Below are 7,376 nucleotides of genomic sequence, written 5' to 3' on the forward strand. Positions count from 1 at the left end.
AGGTTGACCGCTCTGCAGAACCGTGCGAGCTGCGGAACCACCAGTGAGGTGGAGGATGAAATAGTGCCGAAGGGAAAATGGGGTGAGAAGGAGTCATATAGGGAGAAACAGAGCGAACGCGAGGAAGAGCGAGATAAGGAAGTGTATGCGCGGATTGTAGTGAACAATGAGCCGGGCGTAGACAGCGGAAACGTGCAGCAGAACCCGCGATTGCTCGGGTTCTGCTAGATCCAAGCTCTTCTCGTCGCTTGTCTTCTAGTAATCCCCCCAACAAGTGCGACCCCCAACCGGTACCCTTAGACGGCTGTCAACAATTGGTTTGTCTGCTGAGTTAACAGGGCCCCTGCCTGCCGGTCACCATCAAACTGCGCCAATTCCATCTGCACTGTTTTCTCCTCGTTTTCCATCTGCTTTCGTTGCGTCTCTGTGTTCCTCTTTTTTTTTTTTCGCTCTGAGTCTTGGCCTCGAAAAGACATCGCAAACGACGAAAAACGCCAAGGAAAATAGCTCCCTTATGAATTGAAGCAGCACGCAGCTCAGGATGGGCTCGGTTTTAGGCCGTCAACGTAAAGGACATTGCAAACTAACCGTGCAGACATTTTATTTTCTGGTGAACAGGCGAACTCACTGCGCGAGCTAGCGACATCCGCAGGGCCTGCTAACATTTGCTGTCGACGATCGTCTGCTGTAACTATTGAGAACCAACGGCTGTAAATTTAAGTTAGGCTTACTTTCTGGCGTCCTTACTCAGCTTCCGAGCTAGCTCGAATGACCTGGACAAACTGGCGACCGACACGTGAAAAACGGCGGGAATCAGACGGCGAGCTTTTTGTTCCCGAAATGAAAGAAAGGTATTATTTAAGCGATAGGTGCAGTAGAAGCGATAATTAGGCCACCAGAACCATAATTCAAGACATGTCCGGAGGGTCAAAGACGTAGGAGGGGCGCTTGTTTACAGGTGGGCACGATATTACAAGGTTTTAGTCGACCACCGCGTGCAGCAGCCGCCGCCTATAACGTAAAAAATAGAAAAGGAAAAATAAAGATACAGGCGTAATTAAGCTTACGATATCAGCGTAAGACGATGAGCTGGAAGCGTCTTTTCCTCTGTGTGGAGGGGAGGCGACAAGAAACCCCTCAAGTATAATTTGTCTCCGAAAATTTAAATCATTGGTGAAACAACTTGAGGTCTTCGACTGAACCTTTTGTTTCACCCATCAATTTAGATTGTATTTAGTAAAACGGCGGCAGGCTACGGTGCGCGTTACAAGCTTAATTTAATCACAGGTTCCGATATGCTGTGAGAGCAACGCACAGAAAAAGGGCTGTGCTACGCTTAACGCACATGACGTAGATGCAGGACAAACGCTCATAAACCTATACTTGTCGATGCGTAACTATGTTCATACGTGAATTACTAAGGCACTAGTTGAAATCGATTTGTCTGGAAAAAATAGCCGTGAGATAAATGTGCTATATTTAGAAAAAACAGTTTAGCTGAATATCAAATCTAAGTAAATAATGACGAGCTTGGCAAACTGCTGCCTATTTTGATATCTCATTATTTATGTACATTAAAACAGCGACCTAATTTTTTTGTTTTGATTAAACCTTGTTCAATTTCATAGACACAAGACCATAAGCGAAATTTCGTACGTGTCAAGTCGGCCTAACCAGTACTATTGAAGAACACAGCGCCTGTCACAAAATGTCATCATCTGCGTAACCTAGCAGCAAGTTTTATTCCTGGGTTGAGTCGCTGTGCACTAATCAAGATGAGCCATGCGATATTAGCCCAATAGTCCTATACGACCAGTTCGGGACCCATACGGCGTTTTGCTTGGTATTGGTTACATATTCAACCTTGCGAATTTACGCTAGTTGGTCTAAATGCAGAATGAATGTACGTAGATGACGTTACGGTTCGATCTATTGTCTAGCTTCCTCGTTCGTTAGGTAACATCGATTCTTCGTAATGTTATATAGACGATACAGAGAGGTCGCCACGAGCAGCCGATCGCGTCGTCCACCTGCTTCACTCTTGAACGAAACGAATGATACGATAGTTGAATAGGGTTCGCCGTTTCGAACGCTGCGTCTCGTTCGAGGTCGCTACGCTACACATTGAGGTTACGTTACGTAACCATTCACTATTCGCTGCGTCCTGTGGCTGGCAGAACGGCTTCGCGCAGAGAATAATAATGTGCTACTATAAACACAGTGGCAAATCGATAGGCATCCTTTTAATAAGCTTGCTTTATTTATTTATTTATTCGAATGCAATAATAGATATTGGAGAGATATTATGTATGCTGCTTTTTTTTCTCGAGATGCCGCATATTGAAACCATCGATTCAATTCCCCATAGAACAATAATAAGACTAATTATCTTCGTACTATGCTCGTGAAAAGACTTTTTATTGACATGAAAAAAACAACGGCTACCCAGCTCGAACTAACAGCTTAAGCTATCTTTTAAGAAAAAAAGCAGAAATTTGTCATTCTAAATTCTTCAATGAGTCAGTCGTGTGATAAGTTGCAAGGCAAATCTTGCATGGCAGCATCTACCACAGAGCCTTTCGTATCGGTATGCTTACTAAGTAGGCTTAAATGTTCATGGAAACATCCTCGAAGGTTCTCATTTTGAGATTTTTTTATCCGTAGATACGTTTCGTGGGTAAGCATTCATTGCTTTTACAGAAAGGGAAGGAATTACAAATATCGATTAGCCCCAGATCGGGGAACGATATCATGAACATCATAACCCACATATGCCATGCCATAGTCTGCAAAATTCTAACAATAATGTACCAGTTATAACGTAGTGTCAAACGCAATGCGATAGGGCTTTCAATTAGGGCAAAGCGGACATAACCAGGGTCCTTTTTGGCGGTTAGCAGTTTGTTACTTTTGATTAATAGAATGGCTATTGAAATTAATATATAGCCTAAATTATTTGCCATTCAAAACAGGCCAAAAGCTACTCTAGAACCAACTCTCGGCTGATGTGGGCAATGAAGTTCCTCAAAAAGAGAAGTTAGGAAACAGGCGGTAAAAGGCTAATAGCAAGGATTTATTGAAAACACTAAAATGCTATAATTTTATGAGAAGAGATTCAAGTTCAGTAAATTGTTATGCGCATCCGAATAAACTGCATTGGCCCGAAATAAATTTGTTCAAGTGAATCCTTCCTGTAAACTTTTGTCCAGGCGCTGTTATGGTGTGGCTTTGTCAAGTTTGTCAAGCTCTACTTTTATCAGCACACACTGATAGAATAATTTCCTTCGTATTCCTTTACGAAATTTATAAGGGGATCGAGATAGATCATGGATTATTCTTCGGTTCAATGAAATGCTAATACGATAATGAAAAGATGCTTTTTCAATGGCCGCGTATGACTTTTGTAAAAACCATCAATGGCGCATATATATATATATATATATATATATATATATATTTTTTTTTTTTTTTGCTATTTCGGCATTTAATTCTTTCTTTCGATTTTGCTTGAGTGTGAAATTTTCTTAGTCACGATTATGCTGAGCCTAAGATTGTCATTGTCTAACTAACAGTTAACTTCTGTCACGTTTTATAACGTTTTTTATTTTGCCACCTGGAGTTCGGACGCGGGTATAACCAGAGAATATATATATATACATGTCAAACAAGGTGGGGACTTTAGTTTAGAGTAGAGCTAACGTCGTTCCGGCTTGTCACTATGTGTTCCCTACAAACGATGGGTTAATCAACAGGTATTTGGACATATAATCTAGTCCAAAAAAACGCTTTTTATCAAGTGGGCACCTTTTTCTAGGCCCTGAAAAATGGCAAGCGCTATTTATTCACTATTCGCAATTTAATCAGAGTAGTCTCAGATCATCAGTGTCAGCTCTTTTGTATTCATACCCGCTCCGACTCTTAATAGGTTTCAATTAGCGGTTTTGTTCCATCGTATAATAAGCATCGTATTAGTTCATTCTCTACGAATTTCTTCCACAGCTCCACAGTTTTCCAACGAATAATAGACGCTATTATTTATTGAAGGTTTTCAAATGTAAAATCGCCATATGTAAGTCAAAACAACATTTTTCTCTCAGGCAAAGCGGTCTGGTTAATATAAGTTGGTCCTAATTTTCTCTTATGATACGAATCAACAATAAAAATAACCAGTAAAAGTTAAATCCAAACAAATACGTAAGCAGTTTGGTGTCATCGCTGCCTATGCTAAGACTGTGTGTTAAATCGAGTGACGTCTTTTTTTTTTTGCTTTATTTTCTCAGTTTTTATAATATCAGCTACCATATCAAGTGAGGCCTTCATAGTATAAGAGGCGCCCGTCATTAATGTTTTTAACTACATGTAGATCATGGTGAAGAAAGTGCTAACGGGGAGCTCTCCAAATACGCCAGCTATTTCTACCTGTTTTATTAGCTGTAGCTATTTCTATCTAAAAATCCTGCAAACCAGGGTCAACGTTTACGATTGAAATATATTATTATTATATTATATATATTAAAAATATTATATAATATAATATTCTGCATCGAGGCCTGACATAATTCTACATCTTATTACAAGCAGTCACTCACACATACACACTCGCACGCGAAAGCAAACAGAAAATAGGTCATGCTGGATCTTCTTCGATATACACGTATCCCTATCGAACATGTCCAAACAGCTAGACTACCAAATATAAGCAATTAAGGTGAACAGTATGCATAACGTGCACACCTCCATGTGCCTATATACAGCTACTCTAAGTTAGTTTTCGTTTCTTTTTCCAACGCCGGCCATCTTTGTCGGCTGCTTTTTTTTCTATTTTGCTTTTGTCCGCTGGTTTCAGCATCGGTTTGGAATTGACCGGAATGAACTGACGAGACTCCCTCCACAGTCTGTCAGTCTGTCTTAGTGTTTAACCAGGACGACGAGCTACCGCAGGCCACTTGTTTTTTTCTCTGTGTCCTTCTTGCTTTAGAGTTTTAAGGAAATTAGTTTGTCCGCTGCTGCTCTCGGTGCACTTGTGCTGCCGTAGCTGCTGCTCTCGCTGGCTCATATAGTGCTCGCAAGGTACTTCGCTAAACACGCAAACGACGCTGTGTTGAGGCGATGAACGATGCTACCCACAGCAGCGACCGTTGTAGTAGCAACAGCAGCTAAACGAGTGGTGGCTGGGGCTCACGAGCTGAGCAACAGACGATCTGTCTGCTGGGTCGCCAGCCCTACTAGGAAGCAGGCAAGATAATAAGCTGAATGAATTGAATGTAAATTAGCTTGTGCTACTAAGTACAGAGCAGAAAGCGAATTGGCTAGAACCCAGAAGTGTTTCAGCAGAGGGTCGGCAACAATGGTAAAGTTTTTTGCTCGCTTTTCTTGCCGTGCTTAGCGTTAGAATTAGCGATAACTGCAGCAAAGGTGACGAAATAAAGCAGGGTATTCAACGCTCTGGTGATTGAATGAACGAACCAGACTATGAGGTCTTGTTGCTTGCTGCGGGGATGGCCAAAGCGACCTTGGTGACTCCGGCATCTGCCAGGGGCTGAAGCACATGGCCAAACAGCCGATTTAAAGGAAAAGGAAACAGACGATGGACGCGTGCCGTGGCACTAGCGGTTGCCGTTATTGGTACTTCTGGTCTGTCCTGGTTTGCTCTGTTAAAACGATGGAGGCAACGATAAGGCAAGGAAGAACGAGCAACTTACTCCGGAGCAAAGAACCTAAACGGTGAGACACAGGAACGGCAGGATTCTCAAAGTTCTGGGAAGAAGGCCTCACATTCCACAAAATTCAATGCTAAAAGAGCTTACGGGTTTCTTTTCTTCTTATTTGGTTGCCAAATGATGGGACCAGCTTTTTACGTAGTGGACAGACGGTCAAGGGGCTGTCGGCGGCTCCAGAAGCTCAGAAGGCGCCGACGTGGTGCGTCGTCCTCTAATCTAATGAATTATTCTCGCAGTTTTTTTCATTCAATTCCCCCTGCCTTTCTCCTCGCTCCCACTAGATCCCTGCATGTGAATGTGTTCCGCGGACCAAGAGGATGAGCTGAGTCGGTTGATTCATTTACCCTCGCTAAACAAGCGTACGGAACCCCCTGCTAATATCCGGGTTCCCCTTGTGATCAACCCGCCGTTTCTTCAACGAAAGGATCTATCTGTTGCGAACGATCTATCAAATCGCAGAAGCTTTTTTTATGTTCGTTTAATGTTGCGAACGTTCAATCTAGTCATCAATATAGGTTACCACCTGTCGGTGAGATACTACAACTGTTAACCGCTTTAGCAATGGTATAACTTGTAAACGACTTCCAAAGCTGGTCAGACAACCACAGACCTGAGGACTGGTCGAAGTTTAAGCATTGGCTTTAAAAATGCTTTTATTCAAAGGTAATATATATATATATATATATATATATATATATAGCGTAACTGCTTTAATGCTACAACTGGAATTATTAATGGGCCTGAGAAATACTCCCTTCTGCACCTTACTTAATTTTCATTCAAAAAAATCCCAAAGACAGAAAAAAGCTGTGTCAGTTCGGGTACAGCACGGTGGCATAATCGTTTTTTTTTTACGTTTTGTTTTACGTGCATACGCTGGGGATTGGCGTAACAGACATTGAATAACAGATAGTAATACTTATTGCTTCTCCGTCCAGTTTAAGCACCAGCAGACGACGGCGCCGCCGGGAACAGTAGTATTCTAGACGACTGTAATCAAACACACAAACATGTCCTTCTCCCATTAGCGGCATTACGATCTCTAGAATTCGGTAATAGTTCAAATGCTAACGGCAGTCACAGTTGAGTCCACAGCCATTCAGTTGACGCTTTCGACAGACTCCAACGGTATGGAGATAAGCTCGTGAAGCGTGAACCGGACATAGGCGAATGAGGAGCACACGTCCGATGTGTTATCACGAACACGGCAGACAACATTACTATGACTTGCCTGGGTACCCTTGCGCATCCATGTTCATTACCATTGGTTCACTTACCTTCTATAGCTTCTGTCCTCTCAGCTCCTGCTCGCTCCTGGTCTCGCCATCTTTCCCGCTGCGGTCCGGTTGCGATGAAAGGGATTTGTTTCTGCTGTTCTTATTTCAAATCCATCTGACCAAAAGATTAAATGGAAGTCGAGTACCCGTATAGAGAACCACTTGTAGTAATAGTAGTAGCAGTAATAGGAACTACGTAGGGATGAATACCTGCAAACGGGCTGACTATGCTTTATAGTCCGCTTCTTTTTAGGTAGGTGAAAGGCGTTCTATACTACCGAACTCACGAGCTCGACTCGACACGAAACACAGAATAGAGTCCGTGTATAGGTTCTCATAGATGCAAATGTAATCACAGTTAGCAGATGGAATAGTCACG

At 42.4% G+C, this 7,376-nt stretch overlaps 1 long non-coding RNA gene across 1 annotated transcript in view; it reads right to left on the reverse strand.

Annotated features, from left to right (window-relative positions):
* The window catches only part of LOC147755021 (uncharacterized), a 49,621-nt gene extending 42,245 nt beyond the window's left edge, over nucleotides 1–7,376 (reverse strand). Inside the window, exon 1 of the long non-coding RNA XR_015329913.1 lies at nucleotides 6,998–7,376. This is a non-coding gene — a long non-coding RNA (uncharacterized LOC147755021). The remainder of the gene's footprint in view (nucleotides 1–6,997) is intronic.

The sequence above is a fragment of the Varroa destructor genome, unplaced genomic scaffold (assembly GCF_002443255.2).
Source record: "Varroa destructor unplaced genomic scaffold, Vdes_3.0 BEIS01000006.1, whole genome shotgun sequence".
Lineage (NCBI taxonomy): Eukaryota > Metazoa > Arthropoda > Arachnida > Mesostigmata > Varroidae > Varroa > Varroa destructor.